Source organism: Rhipicephalus sanguineus, chromosome 3 (genome assembly GCF_013339695.2).
Source record: "Rhipicephalus sanguineus isolate Rsan-2018 chromosome 3, BIME_Rsan_1.4, whole genome shotgun sequence".
NCBI classification, from domain to species: domain Eukaryota; kingdom Metazoa; phylum Arthropoda; class Arachnida; order Ixodida; family Ixodidae; genus Rhipicephalus; species Rhipicephalus sanguineus.
In genome coordinates this window covers 219,286,614-219,314,460 of record NC_051178.1, presented here as the reverse complement: position 1 = coordinate 219,314,460, position 27,847 = coordinate 219,286,614, and the positions used below count along the sequence as shown (strand labels likewise).

At 48.9% G+C, this 27,847-nt stretch overlaps 1 protein-coding gene across 1 annotated transcript in view; it reads left to right on the top strand.

Moving 5' to 3' along the window:
- Positions 1–5,622: 5,622 nt before the first annotated feature.
- LOC119388314 (retinol dehydrogenase 12) overlaps positions 5,623–27,847 on the top strand; it is a 187,807-nt gene continuing 165,582 nt past the window's right edge. Inside the window, exon 1 of the mRNA XM_037656014.2 lies at positions 5,623–5,778. The gene's annotated coding sequence lies outside the window, so the exon portion shown is untranslated. The remainder of the gene's footprint in view (positions 5,779–27,847) is intronic.

The window sequence follows — 27,847 nt, the reverse complement described above, 5'->3', positions numbered from 1 at the left end:
TCCAGTCCTGTGCTCTTAAAGGGCCAGTAAAGAACCCCGATGTCCAAAAATTGTAATGAAAAGAAATATACGCACTTTTGCTATGTGAACATGCTGCCGCAAGAATTTTGCGAGTACGTGCTATAATAAGGAAGTTACAGGGGTTAGAACATCCGCTTCAGCTGGTTTCAAATTTTCGCGCGGCCTCGCCACCCTTCTCCGCCACATGGAGGAAAAGGCGTAGCCCGTCGTCGTGACTCCGCCCACTTCGCAACGTGACACGACGTCAAAAATTGACGTCATGGGCGAGCTCGATCAGTCGCAGTGCACTTCCGCTTGCTGCGGCTCCTGGTTGTTTATTGTTTATATTGTCGCACGTGCTCCGTAACTTGACGGGCAGTTTTCGGCTCTTCACTATTTTTAAACCTTTGTGACAGTTCACGATGCAGCAGGAATGCGTGCTTGCTTTCCGAGACGTCGAAGGGGCGCGAGAGAAAAGCCTGGAGAACCCCGCTTGCGGCGCGAGCAAGCGCGACCTCGTCCGAGCTACCGGAGATTCCCCTCTCCCCGCTCGATTTGCAGCCGGCAACTGAATGAACAACGCTCCGCCTCATGGCGAAGGCGAAGTGCGTACAGGTGCTATGCAGTGCGAGGAATATAGGCGCGACAACTGCGTGGCCGAAACCGCATCACCGCAGGGCCAAAAAACAAGGCGCAATTTCGTAGCGGTGGGTGGGAACAGGAACTGACGTTAACTTGACAATTGTTTGTTGAGACCTGGTTTAGACCAATCGACGAGCTCAGTGCTACGTGAACTCGGCGATCGCCGAGTTGACGTCACTGCGCGTACGAGGAGGATTGGTCAGGCGTAGGAAAGAAGCGCGGGAATTGTTTTTCGAAATGAAGGGTCTGCGCGGCGCGCAGCGCTGTAATATTCGGAAAACGTGATCGCCGCGGTCTACTGTGCGGATTAGCGAGCTTGTTTGGCGGCTGTAAAAAAAAGTCGCAGCCTGTTTACGGGCCCTTTAAGAAAATCTATAATATCCCTGATAGTATGTAGCCAGTTTCAAGAGTCGGGTTGAGTACCTGCTGTGCACGGGTTACCCAAATCACCTAATCCGCAGCACTTCTGAAAGCCTACTTCAGAAAATAAAACCTACAGAAAGGAAACAGCAACCATTGATTCAACAACCACCTTAAGTTATGCCATATTTCCGTTGCATATCACACATCAAAAAGGTTGCAGAAAGATGCGGAGTTTGCGTCGTGTTTTCAGTCCCGTGCAAGCTTAGAAAAGTGTGCCCTCTGCTGACTAAAGGAAGAAACAAGCAAGGTTGGTGCACAAAGGACCGCAAGAATGAGTACACAAAATGCATGTCAAGTGTTCTGTATTGAGTTGCCTTGTCCTGTGGCCGGTCGTATATTGGTCAAACCGGCGGCTGCTTCAATCAACGCGCGCAGGAACAGAAGCAATCCATGCACACTGACTCGGGCAGTATACTTGCCTTACAATGCAAGAACAGCGACAGCAAGAGCTTTGTTTTTAGGCTGGAAAAAAATTCCTTTCTAAGGCAAAAACGAAAACAGAAAGCGAGGTCATCGAAAAAAAGACAAAAAAAAAGGAAATAAACTTCTTAGATGGTCACATAACGATACTTTTAGGATTGTAACGCGCACGCGGTCTTGCCACATTTTCGCAGCCAATTGTTAGATTGTCGGTGCGATTGCTCCCTGTCGGCTTTCATAAATCGGCGACGCAACGAGCAATGAAAAGGAAAATGGTAGGTGTAATCTTAAGGGACATGGACAGAGCAGAGTGGGTCAGCGAACAAACGGGCGTTCAGGACATCTCAGTCGATATAAGCAAGAAGAAATGGACATGAACATGTAGGGCGTAGGCAAGATAGCCGCTGGTCATTAAGAGTAACTGACTGGATCCTAAGGGGAGGCAAACGCGCGAGGGGGAGACAGAAAGTTAGGTAGGCAGATGAGATTAGGAATTTGCGGGTATAACGTGGTAGCAGAAAGCACAGGACCTGGTTTATTGGCAGAACATGGGAGAGGCCTTTGCCCTGCAGTGGGCATAGTCAGGCTGATAGACATGGTAAGTACCAAAGCGAACGCCATGTCTAAACATTACATATTTTGATTTAACACGAAGGTGTTTTATGCCGGGGTCCATCAAAATTTCAGTGACTTATTTCCGTCACGGAAATGACGTGAAAAAATTGCACGCGATCAGATGGCAAAGAGAAAAAGTTCCGTCACCAGGAGTCAAACCCATGACCCGCGACCGCAGATTCGGGGCTCCCTATCCACGGCGCCACGGTCACACACTCTGGAGGCTTTACAAAGGCGCCTTTTATATCTCACGTCAGGGGAACAGCGCAAAAAATTGGCCGCGTATCTGCGTGCTTCGCTGCAAATGTCGTCTAAAGACGATAGAAGAGGCGCTGCGTGAGATATGGACGCCATCTGGCAATACATCGGGAAACATGAGTGCTGTGTTGTGGGCTAGTAGTCCCGGCGCAGCAGCAGGCGAAGACCGGCGGTGACCAACGCGACCGGCGGGGACGCCAGCCAGCCCGAACACGCCGTTTGGCGCGAAGCGTTGAAGCAGAAGAAACGTCCGCACTCAACGAGTACTCTCCACACACTCTTTTCTTTACACGTCGCCTGGATAAAGCACGAATGCCAGAGCGGCGCCCCATGGCATTCGTACAGTGCAATACAGAACCGAAACCGAAACACAACAATGAGCTCGTGGAGAGGGCACGGAGGAAGGCAAGTGTCAGCGCAGTCGCATTTTCAGCGCAGCTTAAGAAACTAGGGTCTTTAGAATTACGTATGCATGCATTTTCTATTAAAGGAACACACCACGTAATACTTACCTAGTGATGTTGCGCCTCAGATATGCGTGATATTTACTTTTTGATCGACAACGTTCACAAGTATGAGCAGCCGTACCAGTTCAAGGTGGCTGGACCTTGGGCAAGTGGTTCAACTTTGGCCGAGTGGCTGAATCGTGTGACGTGCCGACAAACAGAAAGACAGACAGACCAAAATTTCTCCGTTTAAGTATCCCAAGAAAGACTATCGTCTTTAAAAAGATGAAGGCAACATGGAGCACCCTCTGAAAAAAGAATGTTTGGAAGTGGCGGCGCGGATGGCTCTTTTTTGCTTACCGCAATATATTCCGATTTAACGGCCGAATATAAAGCGAAATATAAACGCCTTTTAAAAAAAAATTTCTGCTATTTTCAATACGCATAACATTATAATGAAACAGCAGGGCAACCAAACACGAAGAGAAGGCACACGCAACACTGTCCGTGTGTGGTTGCGCTGCCGTTCCTTTATGAATTACCAGGTTGACTCTTATTAAATTTAATACGCATTGTTTTGAATTACATCCGTGCTTTTGTTATGCGGTCCACAAAAGAGAAATGTGAAGAAATGAAAAACACGGTCCAATAAAAAAAATTGCTAACTTTGTTGCGCCTTTCCGATTTCACATAGAAACTTCAAAAAAGTGTCAAATAGAGAAAACAAATATTTCGGAACATTTCTGCGAAAGATTATTTATTTTCCTACCGGCAGTTTAAAGGAACAACAATGATCAAGAAGCGAGATTTAAAAAGAAAATCTCATTTTCAAAAGAACATATAACGAAAACACCGGTCGCCATTCTGGTCGAAACACCGATCGAAAAAACACCGGTAGCACCGTGCGCCGCAGATGTCCTCGCCCTAAGCGGACAAAACACGCATCAAGGCACTCTATAAAAAAGAAAGCGCAGCCACGCCACCAGTGGCGTCAATGGCGTTTGCTTCAAGCGGTCTATTGACCCTCCCTCCTAGACACGTCACTAGGAAATTGTTCTAGTACACTATATGTAGCATATACAGTAATTTTAGATGTGTTTATCCCGCACTCTCCGAAAGCTTTGTGCACCTAGCGTAGTTTCGCACTGCCCAGGAATCGGAGGCACCTCACCTGGTTTTGCACGGCCTCCGTGATCAGTCCACCTTTGACGAAGCTACAATGTCACGTGATTGATGCCGGTGTAGGCCTATGCCACAGGAGCGAAGCAACGAGCCGGCTGAACCAGAATCGACGCCAGCATAGAACACTTGACGTGCTACTGTGACGCGCCATTTTTATTTTCTTTCCTTGATTGAGGTCGCGCGCTCTCCGGATTCGTTCGTCGCCCAAAGGAGGGCGCGACAACGGCGTTATGTGGCGTTACGTCACATGATGCCACGCCAGAATACGTGACGTCAGGATGACGGCAAGCATTTTTGCGATATCTGACGTCATCGCGCGATGATTTTTTGTACCACTACTCCCGATGACGCCGGACGCGAGACGCCACTGAAGACGCGGGGCGCCGACGGTCAAATTTCGTGTATAGTGAGCTATATAAGGCTTTCGCCTTAAAACTGTTGGAAATCTCGTTTGAGGCCCCGCAGCGACTTTGGAAACTGCTCCAAAAATAGGGCAGGCTCACCGCAGGTAAGTTAAACAGAAATGTGCCTTTAACGAAACCTTCGTTCACCGTTTATGGCACAACGAGTCATCGCGCCTGCTTTTCTCTCCGCTTCCCCTTAGCAAACCGGATGATACAGTTCTGGTTAACCTCTCTCTCGCGATTGTCTCAGACTGTTTTGTTCGCGTAACCGAGTTTGTTCTAGAGCTTACGCGAGCACCAGCGATAACGCTGGAAGGTTCGAAATCTGATGCGTAAAAAGACGATCATCAGATCAGCGACGTGCGCACTCGCAGTTATCATTGTACGGCGAGTGTTACACGTTCTACCTTCAGTATTTGTTTTACTGGGGACAACCGAGCGCATCATCAGGTACAGGTTGTGCTTGCTTCTTGACCGTCACTAATGCGTGAAAATACTTTAAAAAATATAGCGATAGTAAATTGATAAAAGTTACGCAAGATCGGTGTCGTGTTGAATTATTCGTCTGCAGTTACCCTTCAGGATAATGTTGTAACATGTGTTGCCTGTCGATGAGCGGCATGCGTTCTTCCAAGGACTCGCCAAGCTGGCAATTGGCAAGGTAGTTTTTTTTAATGTACCGTAGTAATTACTGAACACATGGAAACGATCAGCCGCGGTAGCTTGGCGGTTAGGGTATCGGAGCTGGAGGACGCGGGTTCCAATCCCGGCCACACTCCGGTGGGGTAGAAATGGAAAGCAGCTCCGTGTACTTAGGTGCACGTTAAAGAACCTCACGGGGTCAAAATTAATTGGGAGCGCCCAGCTACTGCGTGCGTCGCAATCATACCGTGGTTTTGGCACGTAAAATCCCATCGATTATTATTATATATGGAAATGAAGTTTGACGAAAATCCATCCTGAAATCTGCGGCTTTCCGTGTGACGAAGGATAGCAGCAGTCATTAAAGGCCTTACTTTTTCTTAGACGGGCCGGGTCTTTGTCCGTCGGTGACTTTCTTGGCAGTCTTCCTTTTATTGTTTGCGCAGTGGACGTCACCATGGCGGTAAAGAAGAGAACCGTTTGTGCTGCCTGTTAGCAGAGTGTGTGTGGAACAATGCTTGCTTCTGGTGACGTCACATGATGGCACGACCATGAGGAACCGGTCCGTCGCGTGTGCACACTCGCTTCCTTTGCCGTCATGGCCACCTCTGGCGGTCTCACCCGCTTCATCCAATCAAGCTGCACTGAGCGGCCGTACTCTTCGTGGTGAGCTTCACATGACGTCGTCCGAGCTTCCCTCGAGTGCGACACCAGCCACATGCGGAGTGGTATAACGCCGTCTCGGGGTGAGTTGTTTCACCCATTCATTGACGCAAGTACTCGCTAACTTACGATTCGGAAATTTCCTATTTTCACCCTTGCCCCGTCATTGTTGGAGGTTTCTGGCAGCGGAGTACGGGCCACAGGTCGTTGAAAGTTTATATCTGCCCAGTGATTGCGAGAACAGACATTGGTAATTTAAATGCGAGAGCGTTAACGAAAACCGACATCAGCAGCGTTAACTAAAAATTAGGAACTGAGCAGGAATCGAACCCAAGAATTCTGCGTGCCAATCAGGTAGCCTACCACAGAGCCACGACAGGTCTGTAAACTGGTTTGGAAAAACAGCCTATGTAGGCGTTATGGCGGTGCAACGTCAACTGTGGTTGTGGTGCTGGCTATCTAATTTTACATGAAAGCAATAAACACTACATATGTACTCCTACGATACAGGCGTCATATCAGATTAACGTCTGTGGTTCCAGTGTTGGCTCCGCTTTTATAGCAGTCTAATAAACATTACATTTCTATTTCCATGATTCTGCAAGCAATATTGAAGTATTGCTCGAACCCGGAAGAATACATTAACGAAAATTACGCATCATATTCACGTGATTGCACCATAAAGCGGACTAATGACACAATAGTGACGATAGTAGTGACGCATGTACTCTAACGTGAGCGCTGAAGTTACGTCACACCATAACTTACCCTTTAAACGCTGTCGACGTGCCTGGTAAGCCCACGATGTGCACACAGCTACCACACTTACAAAAACACGTTGATCCATCTCGCAACGCTCGGCTCAAAGCCATAAAGCACAGCACAGAAGTATTCGCTGACTGCTTCGCGTGAAACCGATTCCCACAACGCGTGGGATCTGCCGATTTTTTTTTCATTTTTGTTTATAATTGTTCATATTCTGGCCATGACAAGATGTCGCAAAATACTGCACGTTTAACGCTTTTTTAGAAAAGTCAGATTTTTTTTCGCGGTAAATATATTCACCTTGTGGGCTTTATGAGTACAAATGAGAAAGGACAAAAATACTGCGGGAACGAGTGACGCAGTAACGTTGTGAGAAAAAAGTTGGGAAAAACAGCATTTCTCACACTTGCTGCGGCTTCGTTTTCCCAAGTGGTAACACAATATTTGATATGTGCATGGATGAAGGCGTGATAGAGTGAGAGATTAATGCCGAAGCTTGAACGCGTTTCAATTGTTGCCCTTATGCCGAAGACATTTTTTTTACCACCGAATAAACGAGGGTGTCAGATTGGAATCAGCAATGACCCTAGAAACTTCCCAGAACTTAATTGTTTAATTTCCACATTGCTTATCCGTATGTGTAAGTCAGATGTCATTAGTTTATGAGGGGAACGAAAAACTACCAACTGAGACTTTGCAGGGTTTATACTTACATAATTCTGAAGAGTCTTGAAGCTTGTGCACAGTGTAGCTGAATTTATCTAAAAACTCAGCGGGGTTAGAAGCATAAGCTGCGATCGTCGTATCATCGGCGTACACTTGCAATTACACAAGTAATTCGGCAGATCGTTAATAAATGTCCAAGAGCGGATCGAGAATTGATCCCTTTGGTGATGAGCCTATGTTGGGAAAAGGCGTCATTTATCTAGACACTTTGATATCTGCTTGAAAGGTAATCTTTAAGCTTAAAGTGCCAAAAACGGGCCAGTAATGCCATAACTTTATAACTTAGAAAACAAAGCTTGATGGTTAATATTGTCAAGGGCATTTTTAAAATCAATGAACACTGAACCGGCTGTTGATCCCCTGTCCAAGTTTGTTCGAATACAGTGAATACAGCTAATGACAGCGTGTTCTGCTGAAGGACCCGCGCGGAACCCAAGCTGTTTTATTGCGATAGCAATTATATGGACACTGTCGGCTGGTTTTTGCCGTCGTGACGCCGGCATGTCCCGGATGTGTATATGTATCTATATATAAATAAAAGCCACAAAGAAAAATAAATCAGAAGAAATTTCGAAGCACATCACCGGGATTCGAACCTTCGACCCCTCGCTCCGCAGCACGCTGCCTTAAACAACTCGGCCACGCGCCTCCGCTTGTTTAGCATAACAACGGTTAGCTATTATGTACACCATTTAACGCTAACGGCACGCAGAGCTCGGAGGGGCTTCAGTATGTGTAGTATCACCCGCGAGATTGCTCGAAGTAAACGATGCGTCTAACGCCACCGCGCGGCAGGAGATGCGGAACGGGTTACTCCACGCGCCGCAGCTTTAAAGAAAAAGAAGTCTATAGGCGTTGGGTTGTAGCGCGCTGCTCAAACACGAAGTAACAACCGCAGCAGTGAGTTCGCGCTCGTCCTGTGTGTGCCTGTGCGTTCTTTTCGAGTGCCCTGCGTTGTCTTTGAGCAGTGCGCTGCAAGTGTTGAGCTGTGACCATTGTTAGTTCGTGGTCGTCCTGTGTGTGTGCTTTTCGCCAGTCCTTTGCGCTCGAGCGGCGCGTTGCAAGTACTGGGCTGCTTGCCGTCGTTCGTGTGACATTGTAATTTGTTGCTATCGCAATCATTGCTTCGCCGTTGTGGAGAAACTCACATTTTTAAGGGCGGATCACTTTAGGGGCCCGGGCTCTCGTACGCTGCGCTGAACCGTCTATAGCACAGCCATGTATAGCATAGTCATGTGTATAGCCAGGGGGCGGGATTGAGGGTGAAGAGGATGGAAAAGAGGAGGGGCCTTGTATAGTATAGTATATCTAGGGGTGGAAAAGTGATGGTGAGGAGGAGGCTAAATCACAGCATAGCCGTGTATAGTCTAGGGCATTGGGTAGTGAGGGTTAGGGAGAGAAGCAGGGAGTGGGGGCCACTAAATCACAAATAAAGGTTTTCTTCCCGCCGTGGACACGGAGCAGGCTGCACGTTTGGAACGCCAGCGTCGCCGAAGCATCCGCGCTTCAAATAACTTTCGCGTTCAGCGCTATTGCGAACATTTTTTCTTCTACCTTCAGTGAATACTTCCAAGGATAAGACGCAGCAATCTAGTGCCTTTCCAACGCTGGCATCCAGATAAGTGCTAAACAGTGCACATTCGCCAGCACAAGCATGAAAGGCACGGAGTCGGATAAGATAGGAGCGCCGACTCCGCTCGTCTGGACGGGGCACATTGTGCAACGCTGGTCCTGGCATCTTCACCAGGTGTCGCTACGAATAGAGAAAAATTCGGAAGATTCCACGTGCCGTGAGAATCGATGTTATACGAAGCATGCGCAGGAAGGTGACTATGTCGCAATTTTTCACATAGAGCGAAACGTTACGGAATGACGTTATAGAAATGTGCAAACAGAGTACGCGCACACATATTTTGAAGAGCCGCACATGTGTTATATAACCAGTTGTTTGCAGTTCCTTAGCGATGCCAACAGTACCCGCCGCGGTGGTCTAGTGGCTATGGTGCTCGACTGCCGACCCGCTGGTTGCGGGATCGAATCCCGGCCACGGCGGCCGCATTTTCGATGGAGGCGAAAATGCTTGAGGCCCGTGTGCTTAGCTTTATTTGCACGTTAAAGAACCCCAGGTAGTCGAAAATTCCGGAGCTCTCCACTACGGCGTCTCTCATAACCATATCGTGGTTTTGGGACGTGAAACCCCAACAATTATTATTATTATTAACGATGCCGACGGCAACATAGCTGTTACTAACACCAGACGCAGTAAGCTGATATGTAGCACTTATATTCTTCAATACTGGATAGCCCGAATTCGAAAAGGACAATGAAGGAACACAGATGCACAGGACAGGCGCTACTGGCAACTAAGCTTTATTAAAAAAAGTTTACATATATATAGTATACACAGCCTAGGGGCACGCGCAGGTGCACTGCAGGTGCCTTACAGTCGCAGTTTTAGTTGTTAGAGTTGCGCTACAGTTGTTGTGCTTATACTTAACCGTTATGCCGGAGAACGCACGCACGTTTCACGAACCCGTGTGCATGTGTGGAAGGTGTTCTTGGCAGTTCTTGAATAAGGTCATCATCCCCGTGATCAGTGAGCACCAACAGCTGGCGAGGACTTGTTTTCGGATCCGTTCGTGATCGCGGCGACGAACGGTCTAAGTGCAGTGAAGTGCGAGGTAGGTAGAGCTGGTGGAAACCGCGGATGGCTTTTACGAAGAAGTGATCAATGATGCCTCCTGTCCTGGACGTGAGGCCCTGTCCACATCCAAGCCGTCTTTCATGCCGTCTAAGAAACAGACGTTGTTGGGTTTTGATAAATAAATGCTGAAGTCACCGGTAATCATGAGGGACATCGTCCTCTCGGCAGAGTTATTGTAGGAAGCATAGACCCCGGTTTTCACGTAATCCACGTGGTCGCCGTTGCGGACCACGTGGACGAGTGGATGATATGATAGCCCAGCGTCTTCAAAGGGTGCTCTGACTTCAGCTCCCTAACTTTCCTTGCGTCGGTCCTCTGTGGTATAGTGGTTACGGTGCTCGGATGCTGACCCGAAGGTCGCGGGTTCAAACCCGGCCGCGGCGGTCGCATTTTGATGGAGACGAAATGCTAGAGGCCCATGTACTGTGCGATGTCAGTGCACGTTAAAGAATACCACATGGTGAAAATTTCCGAATCCCTTCACTACGGCACCTCTCATAATCATATCGTAGTTTTCGGATGTAAAAACCTAACAAATAAAATGTCGGCAGATCCCACGTACCGTGTGAGTCGATGTTATGCGAAGCATGCGGCGGGTAGGTGACTGTGGCGTAACTTTTAATACTGAGCGGCACGTTACAAAATGACGCTAAAGATCTGTATAAATTTTTTACGCAAAATATATATGTTGAAGAGCCGCATATGTGTTATATATCCAGTTGTTTACGGTCGGGTAACGGTGCCAATGGCAACGTGGTTATTACCAACACCAGAAGCGGTGAGCTGATATGTAGTGCTTATACGTGTCCCGAGAACGCACGCACGTTTCACGAACCCGCGTGCATGTGTGCAAGAAGTTCTTGACAAGGGCGTCATCACCGTGATCAGTGAGCACCAGCAGCTGGTCATGACTTGTTATCGGATCCGGTCGTGATCACAGAGGGGTTCATATGTAGTGAAGTATGAGGCTTAGTACGGCTGTTGGAAATCGTGGATGCCTCGGTCACTTCGTCGACAAATTGTCTGTCGATAGAGCCGGCGACGTGTCAGAACCTGATGTCACCCTTCGCGTTGGTGAGGTATAGGCCGTCGAGGCTGGTAGGCGTGGATAGTGCTACGTAGACCAACATCAGTCGATGGTGTTTGTCGTATTCGTGACTACCTGGGCGTATGTGCCCTACGTGGCCTAGTCTACAAAGCGGCTGTCAATCAATCTGGCATCTTCCTCGGTCAGCGTGAGGCCATCGCCCAGCCTCGTAAGAAATGAAGAGGACACTGCGTCGTTCAAGTGGACGAAGTACACTGTACGGTGCGGTGATGTGGATATCATATGTAACATTCGTTAATGTATTCCTCCGTGGTCGAGCAATGCTTCAATATAGCTTGCTGAACCATAGGAATACAAGCGTAATGTTTATTAGGCTGCTACAAAAGCAGTGCCAACACTGGAACTACAGACGTTAATCTGATATGACGCCTGTATCGCAGGAGTACACATCGTAGGAGCATCATGTAGTGTTTATTGCTTTCTTGTAAAATTAGATAGCAAGCTCCACAACCACAATTGACGTTGCAGCGATATTACGCCTGCGTAGGCTGTTTTTCCAAACCAGTTTATAGACCTGCCGTGGCTCAGTGGCAGAATACCTGATTGCCACGCAGAATGCTTGGGTTCGATTCCTGCTGGGATCCTAATTTTCACTCTTTCCAATCGTTGAGTCAACGCTGCCGATGTTGGTTTTCCTTAACGCTCTAGCATTTAAGTAGTCACCAATGTTTGTTCTCGCCATTCCTGTGTAGATATAAACTGTCAATCACCCGTGGCGCATACCCGTACACCGCGGCCCATGGTAAACAGGTATGTGCCACAGGTGTCTAGTGGAAAGGGTTTGACGACGTACGTGACAGGATTTTAACGTTATTCATGTGATGACCCGGCAGTCATATTCGTCAAATCCTCTTACCCTCCCATGCAAATTTTTGTCTACCCCAAGTTAAGGAGGCGATCATGAGAGCGCCCAGACGTAGGCGGCTAGATAGATAGATAGATAGATACGTAGATAGAAACGCTCAAAGTGCCAGAGGTTCGCTAAGAAATGCTTCGCATTTAATAATATTATCACTTTCCTTCCGCATAATTGTGTATGTTCGCGGTTACTGCGTTGATTGAGACTTATCACCTGTGGCACATACCCGCATAACATGTACTCTGGTATGCGGATATGTGCCAGACGTGAATGAGGGAAAGAGTTTCATGACGTACGGGACAGATATTTTATGTTATTCATGTAGTCACCAGTGAATCGTGTTCGTCATATACTCATCCTATGCTACGCAAATTTCGGTATATTACCAACCTATGGAGACAACCGGGAGAGGGCCCAGACGTAGGGGGCTAGATAGATAGATAGATAGATAGATAGATAGATAGATAGATAGATAGATAGATAGATAGATAGATAGATAGATAGATAGATAGATAGATAGATAGATAGATAGATAGATAGATAGATAGATAGATAGATAGAAACGCCCAAAGAGTGCCTAAGGTTCGCTAAGATATGCTTCACATTTAAAAGCCGCGGAGGACAGGCGTCGGTCCTCGAGCGGAGCCACGGGGGGGGGGGGGGGGGGTGTTCTCTCTGCAGTTGCTGTAGCAACGGTGCACGGTCACGCTTCGACGCCTTCCTGCGTCTGCTTGCCTACCCGTTTTGTCGTCTGCTCTCCGCCGCCGGCCTTCGCCAGTCAGCGCATGTGCTCATGAGCGCAGGTGTTGAATGATTTTCAGGCGCCTCGACGCAGGCGTTGTGATCAGCGCAAGGAGAGGGGAAAGCATGTGCGAAAGAATGAGTTGGACAGCCGCGTCCGCGTTGGAGGTTTTGTCCCGAGCGAATGCATTGGGCGGCGGCGGAGTCGGCGTTCCTCGGTTATCTTAATCCGTTGTCCTGGGTCACATCGTTTCTGCGTAGGTATGATTGGCCTGCCAGCAGAATTATAAAAGGTAGAAGCGTTACAACGTAGCCTTTATGCCGAACATACCCCTACGAGTAACCGGGGGAAGCGATGGACGTATACAGGAAACTCTACAAAGCAGCAGTACACACGATCCCGAAATAGGTTATGGACTGAGGTGTTCCTCCAGAAATCAGGATTACTCCTCTGCCGACCGACTAGAAAGTTCTATAGAAAAAACAAACATCAAGTTTTTTGCACATGGTAGCCCATTGTAGTACACAGCATGAGAGTCTTCGGGTTTGGCGTGTCGGCGAATGGTCATAACGGAGAAACCATAAAAGTATTTAAAAATGGCGCACAACAAACAATGAGATTAATTAGGAGAATGGGTAATAGATAGTATGGGATACAAGAGAGCAACCTTGTACGACTGGTTCATACTTATGTCATCAGCCGTATCGTATATGTAGCTTGCCTATAAGCACATCGAATGACAAGGTTTTAGCCTTAAGTGTCCAAAACACGCTGAAGAAGTTATAGAAGCCCATATAAAAGCGCAATACGATAGCAAAACACCTACTGGCAGAAGCACACTTACAGAGCTCGGAATAACACACACACCAAAGAACGACACTCACGTGGACATTTCTTACGACATAAGGAAGCGGCTTATTATCCCACCGCTACCAAAAAACATGCATCCCGAACACCATTTACAGTTAACACTTGCGACGCGCTGTTTTTGAACACGAAGACAGACGGAAAAACAACAGGTAGTACACACGTGTGTGTACTACCTGTTGTTTTTTCGTCTGTCTTCGTGTTCGAAAACAGCGCGTCGCAAGTGTTAACGTATACAACCAACTAGCCCCCACCATGGCCCTTCTGACCATTTACAGGCTTACAGAGGGCATAAAAGCCTTCAAGGAAGGCCAGAAACTGCGGTTTTTACTGAAGGCAATCGAATACCTATGGTAGAAACATTAAGGGCCCTAGGGCTGGGTATCTCGAAGAATGGGCACAGCGGGGAAACTATTAGGCCATTAGAGAATAGACTAATCAAGAGAATCCAGTAGGCCTTATGGAATAACCTCGTTTGACTAGTACAGGTTTTTGTTATCAGCCGCATAGTCTTCACGGCCCTTTATCGCAAACTCCAAGTGGAGGAGGAAGTTAAAGTAAAGTGTATCATCACAAGACCGTATAAGGAGGACTCCCAATGAGCGCGCGTAATGAAAAATTGCCAAAGCTCACGATGCATAACACTCTCGACGGTAGCGCAATATGAAAGAATAAAACAGAGCTGACACAGTAAGTGTGACGTAGGCGGCACAGCATGGGGTTATACGAAAGGTTTTACACCAGATAAGCGAGAATGACTTTTTATTCCTTCAATAATAGGAAATATGCACCCCGAATATAACAAGGAGAGACGGGCAGAACGAGCAAAGGCACTTCATCACGTGTTCCCATATTCTCAGGACGTGCTCTACGTAGACGCAGCAGAATAAGCGAATGGAAAAAGTGTGATCGCCGTCATGACGCATCTTACGGACGGAAACCGGGAAGGCCGAAGTGGCAGAGGAGGTGTCCATTGCACTAGGAGGTGGGCACCACAAAAGCTAAAGTTATAGTTAGAGACTCTAAAGCCACCCTTCACAATTACCCTAAAGGTCGAATCTTGCCAGAGGCGCTAAGAATCTTAGCTAACTTTCATGATAGCACATGATAATGTGGGCGCCCTCACACTCCTCCCTTCCCGAAAACGAAACTGTGCACAACCTAGCTAGAGGGCTAACGGACGGAGTGGGTGAAACGCGGCCACCGGGAACGGAGAGAGATCGGACGGTTTTAAAGAGATAACCGACCATTACAGATTAGAGAGGGCTCGGTTCCCGCCGGCACACTTCCCTCAATAGACAGCAGGCGACGTGCTGGTGCCTTCTACAAAAGCTTACCCGAATCCCATGGCATGTCATAATTATTACCCGGTTGTATAAACAGATCAATGCAAGTTTTGCAAGGGAAAGGCGGACCTCAATCACGTAACTTAAAAGCGAGTGAATGCGAGCCAGTTGGCAAGAATCCATGGTTAAAAAAACAGCGCAAGAAGACGCGGACAAAAAAGAACACAGGACTAGCGCTGACTGCCAACTGATGGTTTATTGTTAAAACGCGCAACATATACACAGATACAGAAAAAATGGGGAAGGGAAACATAAGAGAGCTTCTAGCGGCGCATGCGTCCAGCGGCACATTGTCGTTTAGTCATAGGTGATTAGTTACGGAGATAGCAACACTCCTTGTCTGTTAGATTAATAGACGGCTCGCTTACACATGCTTCATCTTTACATTTCATTGCGAAAGCCTCGTAGACTTCACGTGCTGTCTGGTCCTTGTATGTGCGCAGCACACGGGTCTCCTTAAAACGAGGTTGACAGCCACACTTAGCACAGTGAATGGCCAAATTGCTACCGCTTCTTGCCTTGAGGTTGTTGGCGTGTTCGCGCAGACGGTCGTTCAGGCAACGGCCCGTCTGCCCGATATAGGCACCCCCACACGAGGTCGGGATCTCGTACACTACTTCACACCTGCAAGAGACATAATTAGTTGCGTGCTTTTTTACACAACCCTTGCTGCCTTGCTTGTTCTCATCACCTTCTTGCAAAGGGAGCTCAGTTTGTTGGGGACCGACAATACTACATGGACCCCCGCTCGCCCAGCGACCTTCTTGATGCTGTGGGACACACTGTGTACATACGGCATAACCACAGTCTTAGACTTCTGAAGGGTCGGCCGGATGCGTTCCCTCGTTGACCTCACTTCTCGCAAAAGAGCTGCAGTCAACGAAATCAGGAGGCTCTCCGGGTAGCCACTCTCCTTTAGCCTCTGAACTTGCGACCCATAGCTGCTTGCGATCGAGTGGTGGCAGGAGCGAACGAGGGCATTTCTCAGGGCTCCACAAGCGATGGCCCGTTTCACAATCTTTGAGTGATTCGATGTAAACGGCAGGAGGAGCTTCTTTGATCGTGGTGCGTAACACCAGCAGGTGTGGTTTAGGCCGAGGTAGATTTCCATGTCAAGGAAGCGAATCTTGCCTTCAACAGGCAGCTCTCGGGTGAAGGTAAGGCCTGGAAAACAGGACCGGAACATGCCAAGTATTCTTTCCACTTCACAGGAGGTCTCCTCTGGTTGGACCCGGAATAAAACCAGGTAATCATCGACATACCGGAAGATCCGGACCCAGCCGGCGGACTGAAGCTTGTCATCGAGGATCCCATCATAATGTGCTAAAAGCAGATCGCTCAACACAGGTGCGATGCGCGAGCCGATACAAACGCCATTCTTCTGTACGTACATTTGTCCATTGTGTTCAACCACTGTGGAGCGGAGGTACAGCACCAGCAACTCTTCGAACCTGGAGGTGCTGGTACCTATGGTGTTTTGAAACCGTACGACTCGGTACTCTTCTATACCTTTGTTCACGACTCTGACGAGGTCTTCTTGCGGCAGGGAGTAAAATAGGTCTTTGATGTCCACTGAGAACGCCTGCGTTCCCTCAGGGCAAGACCTGGCTAGAAAATCCGATACCTCAGACGCCCTGTGAATCATGTACGGGTCATTCACTTCAAGAAACTTCAAACAATTGAGTAAATAGCTTCCTAAGCACCTTTGCCAAGAACCAGCCTCGGAGACAATCACCCGGAAAGGGGTACGTTCTTTGTGTGTCTTGGCAGAGAAGAAGGCCTTAAGACACAGAACTTTTGAGTTCTTCAGTGATGCACCAAGCTTCCGTAAACCCGCTTCTTCACATACTTCCACAGCCACCTTCTTAGCTTTTGATGGGTGGAATTCTTCTGCCTCCTTGAAGTTCTCGCTGAGCGCTTTGTCGGATAAAAGTCGGTACTGGTCTGGATGGACCACAACAAAGGCTCCCTCCTTGTCGGACTGCAGAAGCTTGTAGTTCTTCTCCTGTAGCGAGGACACGATGCCACGCACGTTGATGCGTCCTGAGCTTGCAAGTTTCGACGGTAGTGCTTCGATACATTCGAGAACTACGCGGTCCGCTTCGGGCGCGGTAGCCTTCTTGGCAGCAGCCCTAACAAGGGACAATGCTTCAACTTTGTCCAACTTCGGAGCTAAGCAGAATTTGGGCCCCAGCCTGAGGACTTCTTCTACCTTGTCGGGGATGGCTATATTACCCAACTTCTTGACTTCCTGTCCTGGGACGTGCGATTTCGGCTTCTTAGGTAAGTTGGCGAGCATGCTCTTCCACACAAATTCCGTTAATTGGCCCACCTCTTGTAACTCCTGGCGGTAGCACTGCAAGAGGCGTCGTTGGGGTACTCGTTGAAAACAGCTTAGTAGCAAACAGTCCTTCAGCAGCTCGATTTGCCTCCACGTTTCCGACTTCAAGATGCGGCACATCTGTCGGGTATGGCCTTGTGTGGCCAGGAAGGGGCCCAACAATTGGCTGATAAGTGGTGGCATATAGGGGCGTTTCATAGCGAAGGTAAGCAGGCGTGCGTTGCACGAAGCGCGCACTAGAAGCACTGAACACACAGAAGGGTTTAGAAGGGCACTGAAGGGAACAGAGCTCGCTGAAGTGGTAATGTAACTTAAAAGCGAGTGAATGTCGGTGCCGGTGGGAGATTTTTCCTGTGCGTTGTTGAACAATGAAAAATTCGCAGCGTGCGCGTTAACTAAAAGCCGAATTCTTCTGTCTCTCATTCCCCATTAGCAGCCATTGGCATGTTCCAGTAGGAAACGTTAGTAGAAGTAGAAGTGTAAGTGTTAGCTAAAAGCCGACTTCTTCTGTCTCTCATTCCCATTAGCAGCCATTGTTTACCTCCAAGGTAGTGCCTGCCCAGGCAGCACGCCGGCATTGGACCAATGTCGGAACAACGTTGGTAAATATTGGCAGAAATATTGGTCCTGCGTTGACTTTTGGGGGTTTGCTACACCTAAATGTGCATTGGTCCAATATTGGATGTCAATGGTTTTCCAATAATGGCAAGGATGGCTGGAGCCAACATTGTCCGTCCAACATATCGCCAATAATGGCAGGGATGGCTGTAGCCAACATTGTCCGTCGTACGTATCGCCAACATTGTATAAACATTGGCAGCTCCAATGTTTTTTGCCAGCCTTTATCGTTGGCTGCACCATCGTTCTTTCTTTTTCAGCGTTTCACACTGGTTCTTGCCAGCCTTTTTGTTGGCTATGTCAACATCTTTACGACATTTTTCACTGAATGTGTAGTTTAACATGAGGTAGATTTTTGTGCACGTAAATAAATGCATGTTGCCCACGCTTTTGCTTTTTGGCAAGCAGCAGGGATAATAAGCGTGATCAAACAATAAAAATTTTGTTCAAAACGCCGTTGATTGATGAAAGAAACCAACGAAAGACGCCAGATGTTTTCTAAAAGCAAAACGAAAGAACGCCAGATGTTTCTAAAGCAAAACGAAAAGACGCCAGCTGCTTAACGAAAGACGCCAGATGTTTTCTAAAGCAATGGTTTTCTAAACAATGAAAATTCACAGCGCACATGTAAAATTAAAGTGAGCTGCAAATCGTCATAACTCATCGAACCTTTAGTATAAACGCGCCCGATCTCACGTCGGTGATGATGTACTGGGCAGAATCCACGGAAGATTCACGGTTTACCGATGAACCTCCGCAGCTTCGCCCACTCATCATCATTCACTCCGTGGATATGCTGTGATTTTTTGCATGCAGCGGCCGTGAAAGGGCGCACCTAGATCGCATTCTTAGGGCCTGCCCAAGGAAGCCCCGAGAGGGCCGAAAAATTCACAATGGGAGGCAGTGGGAGAACGTGCTGCTCTGCACGGCACCTGAGAACCAGCTCGTGGCCGTCCATCAGGCCGAGGATGCTGCCAGAGAGCAAGGGCCGACATGAAGGCAGGGTTGCCCCCTGCCGGCTACCAAAATGAGTTGCTGCTCTCTCCCTTAGTGGCTCAAGGCAGCAATACTGTATAAATTATTCTGCGCGACATAGTCTTACTTCCGAGTGCAAAGTTCGAAGCGCCATCTAAGAATCGAAAATTTTTCCCCGACATATACCACCTGAATAACTACTTTTAAATTTCACATGTACTAGCACGATGGTTTTCAGCGTGGTTGGAGATGCTCGAACAACCACCGCGCCAAAATGACATAGAATTACCCCCGTATATATATATATATATATATATATATATATATATATATATATATATATATATATATATATATATATATATATATATGTATATATATATATACCGGGTGTCCCAGCTATCTTTAGGCAAGGGTTACAAAGTACACTATTACAGGCAGGCGAGTGAAATCAGCTGAGATAATTTTGTGTTTTGTACCTAATTATTTGTTAATTATGCTTATTGAATTAAATTGCTCAATATGGACTTCAGCCAAAAAATGCGACTAGCAAAGTTTGAGAACGTCTTCAGAAACCCCCATAGCATTATTTGCGATAAAGAAAATCTCCCGCATACCATTGTTTCCAAGCTGCAAAAAGAGCCCGCGAAATGCAAAAAGAACCACGTGACTAGCGCATTCGCGCGCAGTGAACGTGCTGCTCTCAACCGTGGTTTGAGCGAACGTAATCAGCTGCGGCCGCGACTTGCCGGCTCCGTTAAAGAGGTAGGCCGATAAGTTAACGGTGGTTTCTTGGCCCGCGCTCGCTACAACCTGCACCGTCACGCGCGCCAACTCGCTGATGCCGGCCAAGAAACCACCGCCAACTTATCGTCCTACCACTGCAACGGAGCCGGGGAGTCGCAGCCGCAGCTAATTTCGTTCGCTCAAACACGGCTGAGAGTAGCACTTTCGCTGCGCATGAATGCGCTAGTCACGTGGGTTTTTTTTTCCGTATTTCACGGGCTCTGTTTGCAGCTTGGAAAAAATTGTATACGTAAGACTTTCTTTATCGCAAATAATGCAATGGGGGTTTCTGAAGACGCTCTCGAACTTTGCAAGTCACATTCTCTTGCCTAAAGTAAATATTTAGCAGTTTAGTAAAATAATCCGAAATAAATATATTAACTACAAAACAAAAAGTTATCTGTAGTGCGCAGAGTGGCTGTCTGCAATTTGCAACTGATTTCACTCGCCTGCCTCTAATAATGTACTTTTTAACCCTTGGCTCTATATGTATATATTGCCATGCCCGCTTCTTGCTTTATTTTGATGTATTCGGGTTTGACCATCAATGACGATTAGCAACGCTCGGCGCTGACCACGCGGCAGTGTTTGAGGAGGTTCGCGATTGTAGCAGGTCACTTTGTCACTTTGTTAAGATTGCGCGGCGCGAACAGCCTAGATTATTCCAGAGCTTGCGCGACCACCAGTGATAACACTGGAAAGCTCTAAGCGTGATGTATAAAAGACGGCAAGTCACAGCCAGGAGCAGTTTTATCGACGGCCGACGGTCTGTTCACCGCTATCAGTGTACAGTGTGTATTGCTGTAGTTTGACTTTCCTTTTCCCGGTACAAGTTCGGCCAAATAAACGAGTTTCATAATCTACACGCCGACTGCTCACTTCGTCGACGTCACGACTTAGTGACATCTGGTGAAGGTGTTTTCCGGTCCATGTACCAAACGCCCCCCTCCAGCCGTAAGCCAAGCCCACACTTCTAAGGCGACATCGACGCCAGCACTGACCAGCGAGCTACCCGCAGGCAGCAAGGTCTCTCACTAGAATGCGGACCCCTACCCGACAAGATCAGGACCACAACGACGAAGACGACAGCCACAATGACGGCCGCTGTGTCGCCTACAACGGTCGTGATGCAGCAGCCAAGGGAGCCACTGACTTTCCGTGGATTGTCATTTGAATACCCGGAGAGCTGGCTGGAGACTTACGACCGAGTCGCCACCTTCAACAACTGGGACACTGAAGAGAAACTGCGACACATTTACTTCTACTTAGATGACGCCGCAAAGACGTGGTTTGAGAACGGAGAATGAACACTTCAAAGGTGGGACCTCTTTCGGACGTCGCTCCTGAATACCTTCACGAGCATCGTCCGCAAGGAAAAGGCCTCTGCTTTGCTGGAGACTACCACCCAGCTAACGAATGAGACCGTCACCATCTACACAGAAGAGATGAACCGACTGTTCCGCCATGCTGACCCTGACATGACCGAGGAGAAGAAAGTTCGCTTCCTCATGCGAGGAGTCAAGCGGCGAGTTGCGGGGCAGGGATGCGCTTCGGCTTGTCCATGCCTTTGTAATCAGCCGGATCCACTACTCCGGACCCTACCTTCGCACTACGAAGCAACACGATCAACGCATTGACGCCATCATTAGGAAGGCTACAAAGCGAGCTTTGGACCTCCCGGTAACTACCTCCAATGCCAAGTTGTCGGCACTGGGGGTGCTCAACTCCTTCCAGGAGTTGAAGGAAGCCCACCTCGTAAACCAATATACGCGACTTTCGGAGACTGTATCTGGGCGCCGCCTGTTAGACCGCTTGCACATAAAACATGACTGCATTCCAGTGGAGACATGCCGAATTCCAAAACTGTGGCGCCACAAGCTCTGGGTTTCTCCACTACCTCGCAACATGCACTCGCAGACACACGAAGGCAGACGAGGGGCGCGCTCTCGGGCCCTCGAACACCAATATGGATCCAAGCAGGGTGTATACTACGTCGATAAGGCAGGGCCGTCGCCCACCGGATTCTACACGGCCGCCGTAGTTCACCAGGACCAACGCGTTAATAGGCTCTCCTATCGGGCTATCAACTCCGCGCGGGCAGAGGAGGTAGCAATAGCGCTTGCCGCCTCGGACACGAACTCGAGGGTGATCATAACAGATTCGCGCAGAGCCTGTGAAAACTACCTGGCGGGCGAGGTCTCACCTTTAGCCTACGAAATTCTAAAGCGAGCCGCGAGGGACTCGGACCCCTCACCTAAACGCATCATTTGGACTCCGGGTCACCAGGGCCTTCGAGGTAACGAGGCTGCGGACGCGGCCGCCCGCGCGCTTATCCCCCGGGCACCTCACCCAGGCTTTTCTGGCTCAGAGATGCAACCGCTTCTGCAATCCAAAGAAATTCTGGCTCACTATTGCGAACGCCATCGGCTTTTACCGGTCCCTGCTAAGGGCCTGAGTAAAGCCGATGAACGAACCTTAAGGCGCCTGCAGACCAACACCTTGTTGTGTCCTGCAATGTAAAAAATTTTGACCCGAAAGTTGATGGGCGGTGCCCTCACTGTGGGGAAGTCTCCGATAACTTTCACATGGTTTGGGCATGTCAGTTGAATCCTTCCATTCCCCCTAACCCTTCCCCTACTAGAGAGGCATGGGAGGCAGCCCTACTCAATTGCTCAGGCCTGGAGTCTTAACGGGCTCTAGTCCAACGGGCGCGGATAGCGGCGTTGTCCAGCGGAGTCTCGGAATAAGGACTCCCCCTATGTAAGGGGTCTTTTTGGGCGTGCAGACTCATTTTATTAAAAAATTGGCCGCGTATCTGCGTGCTTCGCTGCAAATGTCGTCTAAAGATGATAGAAGAGGCGCTGCGTGAGATATGGACGCCATCTGTCAATACGTCGGGAAGCATGAGTGCTGTGTTGCGGGCTGGTAGTCCCGGCGCAGCGGCAGGCGAAGACCGGCGGTGACCAACGTGACCGGTGGGTACGCCGGCCAGCCCGAACACGCTGTTTGGCGCGATGCGCCGAAGGAGAAGAAACGTCCGCACTCAACGAGTACTCTCCACCAACTCTTATTTACACGTCGCGTGGGTAAAACAGGAATGCCAGAGCGGCGCCCCCTGTCATTCGTACAATGCAATGCTGAACCGAAACCGAAACACAACATGAGCTTGTGCAGAGGGCACGGAGGAAAACAAGTTTCAGCGAAGTCGCATTTTTAGCGCAGCTTAAGAAACTAGGGTCTTTAAAATTGCGTATCTATGTATTTTCTATTAAAGGAACACACCACCTAATACTTACCTAATGATGTTGCGCCTCAGATATGCGTAATATTTACTTTTGATCGACAACGTTCACAAGTATGAACAGCCGTACCAGTTCAAGATGGGTGCGCGGTAAGCAAGTGGTCCAACTTTGGCCGGGTGGCTCAATCGGGTGACGTGCCGACAAACAGAAAGACAGACAGAAAGACAGACCAAAATTTCTGCGTATAAGTTCCCCAAGAAAGATCTTTAATAAAATTTTTCACACACACACGCACACGCACACACACACAGAAGCTGTTCGCGGGACTGATGAGAAACCCAACCAAGACCATCCAAGAATCCCTCTCGGAGGCAACAACCATCGAAAAGACGCTCGTGATGCGCACCCGGCAGTACAACCGCCGCGCATTTCAAGACAGCGCGGCTGCTCATGCCCTTGGCTCCGAGGACTGGCGCGAAACGATACGTGCCATCGTGCTAGAGGAGCTGCGAAAGCTCGCACCTTTGGACAGCCCGAAGTGACGTCGATTGCTCACGTTGTACGCGAGAAAATCCAGTAGTCACTGGGTGTTCCTCAGCCGGCACCGCCGCAGCTGCAAGCAATGAGCTATGCTGTTGCAGCCTGACGCAACGCCCCCCTCCTCGCCCACGTCAAGACGCCGCGCCGCCCCAGCAGTTGCACCGCCACCACCGACGTCATACCGCCTGCCGCCAGCCAGCGCTACACACCGAGGATGACCGACGTTTGGCGCGCCTCAGACCACCGCCCACTCTGCTACCATTGCGGAGAAGCTGGCCACACCTACCGCCGCTGCCAGTACCGACAGATGGGACTGCGTGGGTTCGCCATTGACGCGCCGCGTCCACAGCGCGGTGAAAGACCACGCGACATCGCCGACTACCTCGCATGAACGCAGTCGACGCCCCGACAACCTTCCCGTTCGCCGTCATCAGGCCACTATGCCTCACCGCAAAGAAAAAAAAAAGACCGTGGTGCAGTGGATAGCGTACCCGGCATCTGTTGTTGCGGACCGAGTGGTCGTGGGCTAGATGCCTGTTGTCGGAACTTTTTTTCTTTGCTATCTGATCGTGTATATTTTTTCCACATCATTTCCCTGACAGAAATACGTCACTGAAGTCTTGGTGGACCCCGGCATAAAACACTTTCGTGTTAAAAAACTTCGCTGCCAAACCTGATTTAACCAAGCATTCGGGGGGAAAAAGGTGCAGAAAAAAGACGTTTTACCAAACTTATGGCGTCCAGAATGTTTGGCAGTGTGCTGCCAGACATTCTAGACGCCATAAATTGTAGATGCAGCCTGGCAGTGTGCTGTCAGGCTGCACACCCTAGTTGTTGGAAAGAGCTTCGTAGGCGTGACGAGGTGGCCGCAGATCATAACTTGGACGACTTCGTTAACGCCGGTCCGCAGACGAGGAGACGGACACAACAGAAGTCCTCGACGACGAGAAGATAGTGCAGTTATTTGCCGGAGCACAAGACGCCGTCGACCTTCTTAGGTGGTTTGCTGGGGCACACGAGAGTGCCGAGGACGCTTTGATTTCACTGGCCAGCTACGCGAATTGTGTGCTCACGAAGCGCGTGCAGGTAGAAATCACCAGCTTTTTCTCTTGTCCTTCTCTCGAAAGAAATTTTTCCTCCTGTCGGCTGTACAAAGTTTCCCATTTAACGAACTAATACAAGGGTCCCGACCACTCCGTTAAATTGAGGTTCAATTGTATCGTTCTTGTGAAGGTCCTGGCGTAGTTCTAAATACCGTGCAAAATTCTGCGCTAATGTCGGACTTGTGCAGGGCATGGTGTAGTTCTAAACAGCGCGCAATATCTTGTGCTATTTAATGTGTACTGATGGTCTAGTTGGTGACATATGATATTTGATGAAGCAGCGCACAAAAGGACAAATTCAAACACACATCAAGTGACACAGCGCTTGTGTTTGTGTCATTTTATGTGTGCGTGAATTTGTCCTTTTGTGCTCTGTTTCATGAAGAAAAATGTGCTATTGCTGTTGTTGTGTAAGCCCTCGTATAGTTCTAAATCACGCGCGAAATCATTCGCTAATATCGTTGTCGTGTAGACCCAGGTGTAGCTCTAAATACATCTGAAATCCTGCACTAGTACTGTTCTTGTGGAGGCCTTGGTGTAGTTCTAAATCCCGCGCGAAACCCTGCGCTAATGTCGGTCTTGTGTACGCCCTGGTGTAGTTCTAAATACCGTGCAATATCCTGTGCTAATGTCGGCTTTATGCAGGGCCTGGTGCACTTCTCAACACCGCGAAAATCCTGTGCTAATGTGGTTTTTGTGTAGGCCCTGGCGTAGTTCTCAATACATCTGAAATCCTGCACTAATATTGTTCTTGTGTAGGCCTTGGTGTAGTTCTAAATCCCGCGCGAAATCCTGTGCTAATGTGGTTCTTGTGTAGGCCCTGGTGTAGTTCTAAATACATCTGAAGTCCTGCACTAATATTGTTCTTGTGTAGGCCGGGGTGTAGTTCTAAATCCCGCGCGAAATCCTGCGCTAATGTCGGTCTTGCGTACGCCCCGGTGTAGTTGAAAATACTGCGCGAGATCCTACGCTAATGTCGGTTTTATGCAGGGCTTGGTCTAGTTCTAAATACCGCACGAAACTATGCGCTAATACCGTTCTTGTGTAGGCCCTGGTGCAGTTCTAAATACAGCGCGAGTTGCTGCTCTAATGTCGGTCTTGTGGATGCCGGTGTATTTCTAAACACCGCGCGAGATCCTGCGCTAAGATCGGTCTTGTGCACGGCCTGGCGACGCTCTAAATCGGGCACTTAATGCATCTCCACTACCGTGAACCTGAGTATGTGCGCAGCACGGCCATCCGAGCAATTTCCCTGACAATTGCGCGCTTTACGGGGTGGCAGCGCCCTCTCTTGCGCGGTGCTGGTACCAGTGGGATGTTTCAGAAGCACTCTTTGCGATTTTAGGTGAATTATTCAGACTAAATCTTGGTTATTTCTGTAGTTTATATTATATTATACCTTGTTAGTTCGCACTACGTTTGAGTATTGTTAGCCTGGTTCTAGGCCTGCATTGACCACTGCGTGACCATGCGGCATGAGACAGTGGATGGACGAGAAGCAGGGCGCCTAAATGTACGGTTAGAGCAGAGGCCAACTAGCGCGACTGTCTTTCGCAGGGAATAGCAGGCGCGCTGTAGTCTGTGGGTGGAGCCTATAACCTGTGTGTAAGATGTCACTCACCGCAGAAGATGGCTGATCCCTGCGTCATAGGAATCGGTATAACACAAGTAGTTGATTGTTTATAGGTATATGACTGCTTGTCTAATGTCTATTGTTGTTTGGCAGGTATAGGACCGCTCGATGTGGACGCACTCACGTTGAAGCCTATCGGCACATATCCGTTCCAAGGACTAACGCCCATGACCATGATTTAACCCTCGCGGTAGCTGAAGTTAAGATATACCTGGACACCGCATATGGGGAATCCCGCGTAAAGATGGTATCAACTAGCACATAGCAAACATTGATACTCGATATGCACTCCTTGAAAGCGTCGTGAAACGCGATGAGAAGCGCGATGAGCGTCCTGTCTGTCCTCTAGCCCGGCCGTTAATTCTCACAGGGCGAACGGGGAACGCGGTGCGACAGCCAGGCGAGCGTTTGAGAGCTATTTTAAATGCGAATGCATTTCTTAGTCGGGCTATGTCAGGCGTCGGTCGGTGGCCGCGCGCCTCTCTGCTCACACTCCCTCTCCAATAGCAACAGCTGCGGGCGCGTGCGCTTATCCTCGCCCCTAGCAACCGGAGCAGGTGGTGCGGGCGGAGCAGCGGAGAGTGAGTGGAAAGGAGGAGCGCGCTCTGGCGTGTGAGGGCGCTCGCATCGCGGGAGCTCGGCGGACCTCCCGCGCGTGTGGAGAGAGTGTAGGAGATGGTAGGTGCAGTGCTTCGCCGCTCCTTGTCTCGCCGTTCGCTCTCTCTCCTCCCTGCGCCACCGCCTCAATGCAGTGCGTTTGAAACGCGTTTGTAGCGTTTGTGCTGCTTTGGCACAGCCTGAAAACAGCGCGTTCTAAACGCGTTTGTGCTGCATTGAAGGCGGTGGCAACATCCCTGAGGTGATTACGAACGCACGTAGGAAGCGTTCGTTGAAAGAGGCGCCCAAAAGGGAGACACTTGAGCGCGTCGATGCGTCCAGCTTTACGCCAATAAAATTACTACGCCGTGTACTCTCGGCGCAAGAAATGCCTTCGCACTTCCTCATGATTCCCTTCGGGGAGGTAGGGGCATTTTTTTCGATATGGATGGACGCCATGAGCCAGACTAGGGCTAAAGCTGCCACCTCGCGGCGTGTTAAAACGTCGACGAAATTAGACTTCTCCCATTGGGAACGCACCGAATGGGAGGGTCGTAGCAACGGCGCGTTGCAGGATCTAATTGCGGCGGCAACGAAGTTTTTAATTTCTTTTTCGAGTCTGGTGGCACACATGTCACCTCCCCGTTATAAAGGGGACTCTCATAGCATCCATCCATCCATCCATCCATCCATCCATCCATCCATCCAAGAGCACTGTGAGCGAAACGTGTGAAAGATAAAATGCACCTTCATGTAGCCTCCTTGGCTGAGTGGGCTAAACGCCCGCCAGCCTACGTCGCGGACCGAGAAGTATTGGGTTCGACTACTGTGAACGGATATTTTTCTTATAGTTTATTTGTCTTTGTGGCCTCATGGCGTTCATTTTGCTGACGTATTTCTGTGACTGAAAGTGTTAGTGCACTACCGCATCAAACACTCTCGTGTTAAAATGGGAATTCGTTACCGCCATCCGTTTTTCCCTTAGAAAATTTTATTGGCGCACATGCGCATGTACTTCCACACTTAAATTGTATTTACGTATCTTTTGCGTTCTGTTAAAAGTGTATGTTTTTATTCTGCGCTGACCTACCGGCATTTTGTTGGTGCACATGCATGCCTAATTACTTCTTCAACTGTGTTTTCCCACCTCTTGCTATGTTATACTATACATGGTTCTGCTATGGTATACCCTCTCACCGT